The sequence below is a fragment of the Ailuropoda melanoleuca genome, chromosome 15, assembly GCF_002007445.2.
Source record: "Ailuropoda melanoleuca isolate Jingjing chromosome 15, ASM200744v2, whole genome shotgun sequence".
Taxonomy (NCBI): domain Eukaryota; kingdom Metazoa; phylum Chordata; class Mammalia; order Carnivora; family Ursidae; genus Ailuropoda; species Ailuropoda melanoleuca.
The window spans coordinates 75,254,882-75,265,965 of NC_048232.1; the positions used below are offsets into that span (position 1 = coordinate 75,254,882).

Genomic DNA, 11,084 nt, shown 5'->3' on the forward strand with positions numbered 1-11,084 from the left:
TGCACACACATGCACACGCTCATTCACGCACACACACAGTGCTCACGTGTGTATACATGCGTGCACAGACCTGCACACACAAGCACACGTTCATTCACGCACATACAGTGCTCACGTGTGTACATGCGTGCACAGACCTGCACACACATGCACATGCTCATTCACGCACACACACAGTGCTCACGTGTGTACATGCGTACAGACCTGCACACGTTCATTCACGCACACACACAGTGCTCACGTGTGTACATGCGTTGCACAGACCTGCACACACATGCACACGCTCATTCACGCACACACACAGTGCTCACACGCATACACATGTGCATATGTGCACCTACAACACCAATGGGAAAAGTGGGAGACATACGCTTGCAGGACAGGGGCCAGGTGAAGGGGAAATCTCTTTTTCTCTCAGTTCCTTTGGCACAATTGACTTTTTTTCCAATAAGTGTACTTCCTTTCATGGTTAAAGAATATGACTGACAACATTTTCATGAGCCCTCTAGGCTTTCCCACGTCACTTTCTCAACGATACACACAAGGCTGGCAGGCAGGTGGCTGGTCAGAGTCACAGGGACGGGGGAAGGTGACGCACCCATAGGCACGGCCAACAGGACACAGGCACCCTCTGTGCTCTGAGTACAACAAACACCAACAGCTCCTGTGGCTGCCACTGCTGTTTGGGGTGATGAGGGTGGACAGTCAATGGAGGGGACAGAGGGAGGGATGGAAGGGTCTGCACTCCCAAATCACAAAGGAAAATGGGAACCTCACACACCCCTGAGGTCCTGCCTGCTTCACCTGGGCCACCCACGCCCCTGTGGGGTCCACACTGTGACTTCACCAAGTCCATTTACGGATGGGAAACAGACGGGTGGAAGCAAGGATGGTCTTCGTCAAACAGCGCACAGAGAATGTGCTGGAGGCTACGGTGGGCACTGCAACTCCATCTGCTCCGGACCCTTCAGGCATCATTGGACCCGCTGGGTCATCTGGCCCAAGTGACAGAGCAGCTCACACAGCAGCCTGGACCTTCTCCTGTTCCCGGCCCCACTCAAAACTAGCAGCTTTTTAGGTCATTCGGCAAATTGGCTGGAGTAACGCACTCAAAGCAGGAATAGGCCGCCTCCAGGAGCCAAAGGGACCCACAAATGCTGTGCCTCTTCTTTGGTTGTAGGGGTGCCAGCTAACCCTTCACCTCAGAGGAAACATCTCCACACACCCCACACACTGGGCCCCTAGAAATGCCACTGAGGAAGGAGCTCTCTGAGCTATCGTTGGATTTACTTCCTGACTCTGACGTGAAGATGTCTTACTAGTACGTCTAGGGGAGCTGCTAGCAATGTCACCCACATCACGGACAAATACGAAATCTTGTGGAAAGGAATGGTGGTCAAGGTCCCCGTGAAATAAATTACGATGTCGGGCTGGAGAGTCCGTGTCCCCTGAGGCAGGCAGTGAACCTGCCTCTCTGGCCTTGCGGCTGAGAGCATGCTGCTTGGGGGCCTCACAGACGGGTGCGGAAACAGGCATCTTCCAGGCCAATAGCTGCATTCCGGGTACCAGGCTTGCATTAATTTGCTCAAGCAATGAAACCACAGCCGGGCCAGCGGCTGCCGCTGGAGCCACGGCCTGATTAAGCTAACGATGGCCCACGGTCACGCTCCAGGGCCCACCCACTCGGGCCAAATAGGGGAGCCAGACTGGGTGTGCTGGGAGTCACCATTCCCGCACCTGCCATGTCCCTGATGGTGGCGCTAATCCCCGCAATCCCTCCAGGAGTATGGTGCTGCTTTGGGCTCACTATTTTCCCAGTAGAGGCAGTTCTGGTGGGCCCTACTTGGCCTTTCCTGCCCAAACAGCCCTCACTCCACAGGTCTGGGGACCACCGAGGGGGTTCAGCCAGCTACTGGGTGTGTTGATTCGAATTGAGCATTCTGGAACTGGGGAGGTAAACACAGGGTGGGTTCAGGGCCACACCAGGCCTGTGGAGAGACAGACATTGGCTAAAACCCATGGACCTTCTGGCCTCCTCGAGCCTTTATTCTGACTGGACCACCACGATAGATTTGGGTCTCTGGGAGTCAGTGTCGGTTCAAAATCTGTACCTGGTAGTCCCTCAAAGCTCTGATTATTCTCTTCTCCCCAGTGCACAATTACCCAGATGAGAGCCCACGGATTCCTTTGGGGAAGACAGGGAGAAAGACGAACAGTATAAATTTTCAGTGGGGTACCAGGGCCCTTCCTCAAGTGGACCCTGCCGCCCCCACTTCAAGGTGTTTTGGGTCTATAACTGGCTCAGGTCTGGAATTGATGGAGGGCCATGACTCTGTTTTTATAATTCAGGCCAGACTTCTCCTCACCTGGCCTACAACATTTCTGCTGATGCAGGTCAAATGACAATTCAGCACTTCCTATGTGTTTCACATCCGGCAATGCCACGATCAGCCAGCCAACACCATGGGTCCCTGTGAGTCAGACGATTCTGACCACTGTTTCGACTCCGCTGTCCACCCCAGGAGCCACGCCCACTTTGCTTTTGGGAGGCGAGTGCCCTCACCTGGCCCCTGCCACCCTAGGATCCAAGTACTCCACTGTATTGAGTTTTTCCAGTTGAGTTGCTATGGTCCCTTCTGTAGGGTCTGGCCTGAAAAGAGGGACCATGGGGCTCTTCAGGGGTGCTAGGGTCCCCACAGTCTCAGTGGAAGGTGCATCTTTTGGATGGACACTCTTCTGTGTAGATGAATGGGTCTTAAATGACAGAGTCACCCCAATATCCCCAACCCTTTGAATCCCTTTCTCTACATTGGACCAAGGCAGCGCAGGCATTTCTAACTCGCTCACCGTGGGCACGTCTTGGTCCACATTTCAACCACTCGGGCTGTCAGAGCTGCCCCTAACCCGAGTTGCAACATTAACACAGAGTATCTGCTTGGTGAGCCCATGTCAACTGTTTTGGATTTGGCCTGATCCGATGTTATTTTCCTTCCACTGTTATCCCACAGCCTTCATATCCATTCCTACACATTTCTGTGTATAAACTAGAAAACTCAAGTAGTTCTTTTTGGAGTGTAGCCCACTTCCTTATGGGTCACACTGTACCCCATCTCCAGGGCCCGCTGAGACCTCTGATCACAGGTCGAGAAGCCGAGGGGCTGTAGGCAGGGTCCTGAACATAGTCTTGCAGGACAGCCGCCTCAGAGGGGCCATATGGCCCTCAGGCAATGCAGGGATTCGGGTGTTCTGTTGGGTGGGAGCTGAGTGTCAGGGGCACAGGACTCTTCCTCAGCATCGAACTCATCACCCTGGCCACGCTCCCAGAGCCCACCTGCTAGGGGTTCTTCAATAAGTATTTCCTGGGTTCTGTAAGGGGTGCACAAATCACGCAATGACTTCTCAGGCCAGAAGAATGAGTCTGTAATGACATCAGGTCACCTCCTGGTTGACCTTGCCTATGGCATTTGGGGACCTTAGGTGCAAAGATCTGGAAGCCACACCAGTGGTCTGACCCTCCTCTGCCCTCACCCTGCACAGGTCCCAGCGTCTGATCCTCCCCTGGCCCCTGCTTGAGTCCCCTCACCACTGTCTCTATGGTTTGCCAAGCACATGTGATCAACCCCCTGGACCCTCCCCCAGGTCCCCAGGATCCCCACTCCACATCAATCCCATGTGGGGCTCTGGGTACCCTTCCCTGTCCAGCCTGTGAGCCATGCTTCCCTGAACCTCAGGTCCAGGGAAGGTGAGGCCAACCTGGACTTCCCACCACCATGTACAGATGGACTGCAGACTCACTGAGGGGACAGGAGGACTCCTGTCTTCCAAGGCTGGCTTTGCTGGCATCTCCTGGTTCTGGGTGGGGCTGCCCATCTAAATGGAGCCCCTACTGCCAAGGGACGATGGCCTGGGGACTGTGCTCAGCCCATCCAGCAGGAGGCAGCCCTGGACTGCCCAGCCCACTGTGGCCTCTTTCCAGAGCTGGGTGTCTGGGAGACAGGCCGACTGCACGGGTGGGAACCAGGCCACACCTGATGAGAGCCCAGAACGAGGGTTTTCTACAGCTGTCCCCGCCCACTCGCCTGGGCTGAGTCACTGAGGTGTGGCTCAGAACTGACCCAGGGAGGGCCTGTGCCCCATCCACAGCATCTCCCACCCCCATCCCTGGAGTGCACAGCCTCTCCCAGGGCTGAGGCATGTCCAACACTTGTGGGGCCTGAGAGGGGAGAGGTTGGGTGGGCATCGCCCAATGTGCCTGGCCACATAGTCCCCAGAGCCTCAGCAGGCCCACCTTCTCCTTTTGTTGGTGCAGGGAAGGGGATTTCACACCTCCTTTGCTTGAAGGCCCGGAATGCCCCTCATTCCTGTGTCTGCTCTGGATGCCCAGGTTCTCGGACTCACGCTCTTGACAGGCCATGGTGTGTGGGCGCAGAGGCAGAGGGGGGGCATGGTGCAGAGGCACAGAGGGGCGGATGGGATCCTCCCCCCGCCCCCCCCAGCATCAGTGACACTGGCTGGGTACTCCAGTGCAGAGGGGTTGGCCAGCCCTCCAGGCCCCCGCCTGAGATGGTGGTCACTGGCACTACCATTGAGTCCCCAGCGGAGGGCCATGTTTCTTACACTGCATGTTTTGGGGACAGTAGGGAAAATGCAAACTCTCACCTCAGGGTGCTGAGGGATCCTGTCTCCCAGGGTGTGCTTACGGTGCCAGGACAGCGTCTCACGTTGTCCCAGGTATATAGGGACAAAGGGTCATAGCCTCTGCAACTTTCAAATGGTCCAACTGTGGGGCATCCGGGTGGCTCAGTCAGTTAAGTGGCCCACTCCTGATTTTGGCTCAGGTCATGATCCCGGGGTCATGAGATCGAGCCCGGCCTCAGGCTCTGCACTCAGGGGGGAGACCGCCTAAGATTCTCTCCCTCTGCCCCGCCCCCGACTTGTGCGTGATTTTCCCCTCTAAAATAAATAATCTTTTAAAAAATCATTTAAAAAGAAGAAAACGTACAAACGTATGCACACAAAAGACACGAGATGCGCCAACACTATCAGCCGCTGAAGCAGGGGTCTACAGCCCTGGGCACCCTGCCCCTGAACACTCAACGCAGCCTCAGACTTTCCACCGCGCAGCAGGGACATAAGACGGTAACTACTGTGTCAGACGCTCCCCTGCCCTGCAGGTAGCAGGATCTGGGTCCTTTCCTCAGGCTGGTTCAACCAGGTGACCGGTCTGGGAGCACCTGCGGGGACCATACGGGAGTACCTACTAGAGAACAGGGACCATTACTGTAAGTGCCTAACTTGGTGCAGGATGTGGAGGCTGAAACTGGCATTTTTGCATATAAGCCGGGTCTCTGGGTGAGGCCTCTGCCCTTGGCAGCCAGGACCCTGCGCTCTGGTTAACACCTCGGAGCCTACAAGTCTGGGTACGATCCCAGGTCTGCGGGAGCCGGGAGGGGGGGCTTAAGCTCTGACAGCACCCGCTCACCAAGCAGGGGTGCAAGGGTTTTGTGTGTGTGGTGCTGTGAGTACCTGGCTGAGGTCTGAGCCCAGCCCAGGAGTCCAGGGCCGTCCTGTCACCCTCACCTGGGATTTTGCTCACTCAGAAGGATGGGGCGCTGGCACCCTGGGGAAAAGAGGTGGTGTTGCTATCCACACAGGGCTGGGAAGATCCGAATGCGGCTCAGATGTGGGCCAGGCTGGGGGAACCTCAACACCACCCTCCCTCAGGGCAGAGCCAGGAGCTATCGGACAGCTGTTAGTGCCCACGTCCCTGCAGAGCAGACTGGGGTGGCTTGGGCTTCTCCGGGACCTGGAAGCTCCTGCTGTCTGGGGCACCTCCTCCCTCCTCAGTTCCAGCTCCTGTGCTTGGCTGTTCCCTCCCTATACCTTCTCCTGGCCCAGGGAGGAAAAACCTGGGTCCCAGCTCCAGAGGCAGCCCTTGGGGTATGTGGCTGCTTGAGGACAGAAGCCCAGATGCTGAGACTGGCCCAGACCTGGCTCAGCAGCTGGTCACTTGAAGTTCTAGCCTATGCACGTATCTGACCGGCCACACTAGGGTCCTCCGGGCTGTCAGGCCATCACGTCCACGTCTCATACAAACTCACCTTCCACTGTAGTTGGTTCCTCCTGCATCCACCTCATGGAGTCCAGGGGCCCTCCTACCCTGTGGGGTGCTGCCTTGAGGGAACCTGGATGCAGAGGCATTTCCACTGGTGTGATGGTTGTGGGATCACCGCAGGTCACCATCCTGGGGCCAAGGGTCTGTTCAGGGCCAGCCAAGTGAGGTGCTCTCAAGGTCTGTAGGCCCAAAGTGGTGTTGTCAACAACAGTGATGGCGGGGTGCAGGGATAATCATATCACTTCAGCCGTGCCCCACTGCTGAGACCCAGATCAACCCAGGGCAGGCACCACCCACAGTCACACACACGGCTGGTCGACTCGAAGCCCACGCCCAGCACATGGCCCCATGGGAAACGGGGGGGGGGTGCAGACCCTCAGTTCCCCACCTGGTTGGCTGCCGACTTTCTTGCTCCTATGTTTCTCTGCACAGACAGCGACCGTGCTGGCAAATTAGGTTAGGGAGGTGTTTAGGTGAGGGTTACTGGGTTGAGGCTGGCTAGCTCACTTCACGTCTAATTACACGTTGCTCACTGCAGTTGGTAAACAGAAATCACAAGCGTTTGACCACAATTACAGTAATTATGTCCCTATGAGAAGGTCAGCAAAAACGACCTCAGAGGGGAAGCAGTGAGGCAGCAGTGACCTGGGAGGGAGGCCAGGGGTCTGAGCGGGGAAGGCACTGGGCCCATGCTTGACCCTCTCTAGGCAGGTAGGGGGCTGGGGGTTTTCATACGGATGACAAGGGGCAAGGTGGAGAGGGTGATCAGCAGAAGTTTCTGGAAGTGTCCAGTTTCTAGGGGAGGCAGCTGAGTCTTCAGTAGGCAGATTCAGGTGGGAGGCCATTCTGAATAACAGAATGACCGTCTATACACACTCGAAAACCTCAAGACAGGGCAGAAAATACAAGTGTTTACAGTGGTTCGATCGTGTCAGTGGCTCAAAGAACTCAGGCTGTGGGGAGCACGCTGGGGAGCCGGCCCCACGTGACGGCCCGAACCCTGCCAAGAGCGAGGCTGGCACCTTGGTACCCTGAATGGGATCTACAGAGCCAGGCTCATGACGCCTACCTGGTGTGAGGCTTTGGGTGACGATAGCATGGAGCTGACATCACCCTGAGAATTGAGACACTACCCACTTTGCAAGTAACTGAGACTCAGAAAGAGACCCCCAACCACACAGCCCACGTGAACCAGACCCGGGAGGGGCCGTGTCTGAGCCCATCCACCTACCACCCACAGGATCTGCACCCGCTCTGACACTCGGAGGCTGGGAGAGGGCATCCAGCCCTCAGACCCCACCCCCCAGCGAGTGTCAGGCACACAGTCGTAATCGTGGTCCTGGACACACTGGAGGCCACCGCTGCTGCAGTGGGGTGTGGGGGGCTTTCTCTGCCTGGCCGTGGCCTGCCTTCTGAGGCTGGAACTCATCACAGAAACATGCCCAGGAGGCATCTGGCAGACATTTCTTGAGTGAACGACAGGTGACAAGTGACTGTTTATCCTGACCTGAATTTGGGCCGCAGACTTGCCCCACCCCACACATGCTTTGGTGTGGACCCATAGAGTGGGGTGCGTGGCTACGTAGGCACGTGGCTATGTGGGCACGCTGAGTTGTGCTGGGGGCTGCTGTGACCACTGAGCCCGTGGCTGAGCCTGCGCCCTGCCCCTCTGGTCATGGAAGGTACTGGGGCAGGACGGTGGGGGCCCCGCCTCCTTGGCCACCATCAGCGGGGTGGGGCAGCGTCCCTTCACAGCAGGTGTGAAGAGGAAACTCTGCTTTGTGACACCAGCAGGCCCTGGTCTTGCACTCCCCCTTCTGACATTCCGTCTGGTGTTGGGAGGACCGTGTGTGCAGGAAGTCCTCGCCTGTTGCTCTGGATGCCAGGATGCCAGCTCCTTCCCACTGTGGGGGGGGTCAGGTGCCACTGTGGCCTCTTGCTGGGTTCAACTGGAGAAGTGCTCACTGGAAGTGGCCCCCAGCCATCCGTGGGTGAGCACGCTCCAAGGCGCCCCTACTGCCAGCGAGGACCCACAGGCCCACCCGGCAAGGACCCTTCTGGTTCATCATCAATCCCCCAGGGGTTTCTTTGCGCCTGACCAGGCCCGAGCAGGTGAAGTGGGGCAGGTGGTCACTGGGCAGCCTCAGACAGCCACGACCCCCCTCACCCTGTTGTCCCTAGGCCCAAACATAACATGCCCCCTAAGAGCCTGACACCACGGGTACCAGAGACCCATTTATGGGGACCTTTCACTGCAGGGTCAGAAGGGGTCAGAGGCCCAACTTTGCCAGGCACACAGGTGCCCAGGAGGCCCTGAGCATCCCTGAAGCATAACCCTCCCCGGAGGCTGAGTGAAGCCCCAGGAACCAGTTCTGCTGCTATGGCTCCACCCCACAGCTGACTGGTGGCTGTCAGGAGGAGGGAAATCTGGAAATTCCTGCTTCAGAGACCCTCAGGAATCTGGAGGTACCTGTGTCCCCAGAAAGGAGGGCCTGTCACAGAGCCTTAGGTCGGAGAGTAGCAAGGCCAGGCCCTTCCCGACATCCTGCTGGACTTGTCTAAGAACACTGCCAGGCTCCTGCCAGCAGGATTCCCTCAGCTCTTGTTTTTAATTAGTAGACTTACTATTTTAGGGTTACAGAAAAACTGAGCAAAGAGTTCCGATGTACTTCCCCCCATCCCCCCATTATTAACATCTTGCATTGGCGTGTATGGTTGTTATAATCAATTAGCTGATATTGACATATCATTAACAAAAGGCTGTACTGCTCAGTCTTGTATGTTCTATGGATTTTGACAACTGCACGTCCTGTACGCACCACTTATTGTCCTAGTTTTAAGGAAGTGGACCCGGGCACAGGTGGTTTGGCAGTCCTCCAGGTCACAGAGCCCTGAACCTTGGATGGGAACCAGCTCCACACTGCCCCAGAGATGGCCTCTGCCTGTTGGTCCCATGGTCACTACGGGGTTCTGAAACCTTCTGAAATGTCACTCAGGCCAGTAGCACCCATCTCAACATTTGTAACATGAGGGCGCCCTAACGCTGCCCCTACCCCTTCCCCGGTGTGAAGTCCTGGATCCTGACGAGCCTTTGGGGACAGCTTCTTGACCACAGGCAGAGCTCTGGGTGTGAGGTGCTGCTGAGCTGCATGGACGTGGCTGTGGGTTAAAGGTGGTTGCAGTTTCCAGATTCACAACCAGCAGGTTCCTCTCCCCAGGGGCCCGGGTGGTGGTTTCACTTCGCCCACTTGTCATAGCACTTCTGCACCCAGGTACCCGCAGGGAAGGGGCAGGGGCACACACTCCAAAGAGGGTAGGGTGAGGGGTTCAGGAGGCCCCCAAGCCTGGAATGCACACATGTACTCCTCACTCAAAGCTGCCCATGGGTCTTGGGGTGACATTCCTCCTTATGACTAGGCAGGACCCGGGGGAGGGGGGGTTGACTTACCCAGTCCAAGTCTTTTCTAAACAGATCCTTCAACTGTAACCACTTTCAAGGGGTCTGACTCCCGAGCCCAGGGTTCCCGGTTGCTCTCAGTTCCAGCTGTTTGGGGACCTGCAGACGAGACCTCTCCAGAGGGTGACAATTCCATCCCTACAACCAATGACATTTTCAACCCTCTGACCAGAGGAGAAGGGTACAATGTGCAAACCAACAGGTGGAAGGGTCACTCCCCTCCTCACAGGTCACTTGAAATTCCTCCCGAAATGTATCTTGGCTGGAAAAGAAATACTAAAACAAGGTCCGGTTTCTTCACCACTTGATGCTGTTTGTTGGAGCTCAGGCCAACACCAGAGAGTTTGAGGAAGCAGAAAAGCCTGCTTTTGTGAGCACAGAGGTGGCTACATGGGGCACCACGGTTCCCTCCCTCTGCCTGGTAGACCCTCTTCATCCTTCCAGGATGATAACTAGGGAGGACAGTAGATCTGGGAGTCCCCCATCCATCCAAACCAGCCCCAGCCCCTGGTCCTGGCATCAGGCCCCCAAGCCAAAGGAGGACAACTTTCCCATCAGAGCTGGGGCTGCTTGTGCTCCTCTTGTCTCCCCCCTGGACGTTAGACACATGGTGGCTCCAGTGACTACCTGGTAAATGAAGCCACTCTCCTCACACTGTACTCACCAACTCACCATGCTGGGTCCTGCTAGGACGGGGGTCTCCGTGGGAGATTTTGCACACAGGGGGCATTTGGCAATATCTGGAGACAGTATGGGTTGCCAAACCTGGGGGGGGGTGTGACATCTAGAGCACAGGGGCCAGGATGCAGCTGACATCCTGCAGTGCACCAGACTGTCCCCAGGAGGAATGGAGCGTGAGGATAGTGAAGCAGGTACCAGACCAGCTCCGGAGTGGGGATGGTGAGGACGAGCGGGCAAAGCTCTGCCGTGATGTACAGGAGCTGTGGCCCAGAGCCCTTCTGTGCAGCGGGTACTCCAGAGTCCACGGTGCGCTCAGCAGTGAGGCAGCCACATCACCAGCCGAAGCTGGACCTCCCTTCCCACGTGGGTCGCAGACCCGGATGAGTAGGAACCTCTGCAGAGCACACCCAGATTCTGCGTGGGTTTGGATGCCAGGAACATCCCTGATGGAATCAGGCTGGTCACACAGTAGTGGCACGGCCAGGAGCCCCCACTACAGCCCAGTGGCCGTTCGGGGCTCAGTCTGCACGACGGAGTCACGGCACCGCCGCTGCGACGGACCCGCTGGCCAGGCGCTGGCTCGGGTCTGCACGTACTTGGAATCCTGGGTTCCTTCCCCGTCCCGCATCGTACCGGCCGGGACGTGCTGCTGCCCCGTCCTTCTCCCGCTGGGGAGTCGCTCTCGGACCCTTCTCCCACCCTCGAGCCGCCTCCTCCCCTCAGCGGAGCCGCCCCGGGACCCCCGGCCCGGGCACGCAGGGCGCGGAGCTCCGAGCGCGCGCTCAGGGCGGAGTTCCGGCGCGCGGGGCGGGCCCGGGGGGGGCGGAGCGG

The 11,084-nt window shown here is 57.4% G+C and overlaps 1 long non-coding RNA gene across 6 annotated transcripts; it reads right to left on the reverse strand.

Annotated features, from left to right (window-relative positions):
• Positions 1-782: 782 nt before the first annotated feature.
• LOC105240748 lies at positions 783-11,039 on the reverse strand. 6 transcript variants are annotated; one of them, XR_004620868.1, is made up of 4 exons: positions 10,245-11,039; positions 9,169-9,710; positions 6,504-6,647; positions 783-6,294 (listed from the first exon to the last, which is right to left on the reverse strand). It is a non-coding gene; the product is annotated as an uncharacterized LOC105240748 (long non-coding RNA). The 6 variants fall into 6 exon arrangements; XR_004620867.1 differs by having other exon boundaries at positions 10,237-11,039; XR_004620871.1 differs by having other exon boundaries at positions 9,169-9,274; positions 9,564-11,039.
• Between the last annotated feature and the right edge of the window lie 45 nt (positions 11,040-11,084).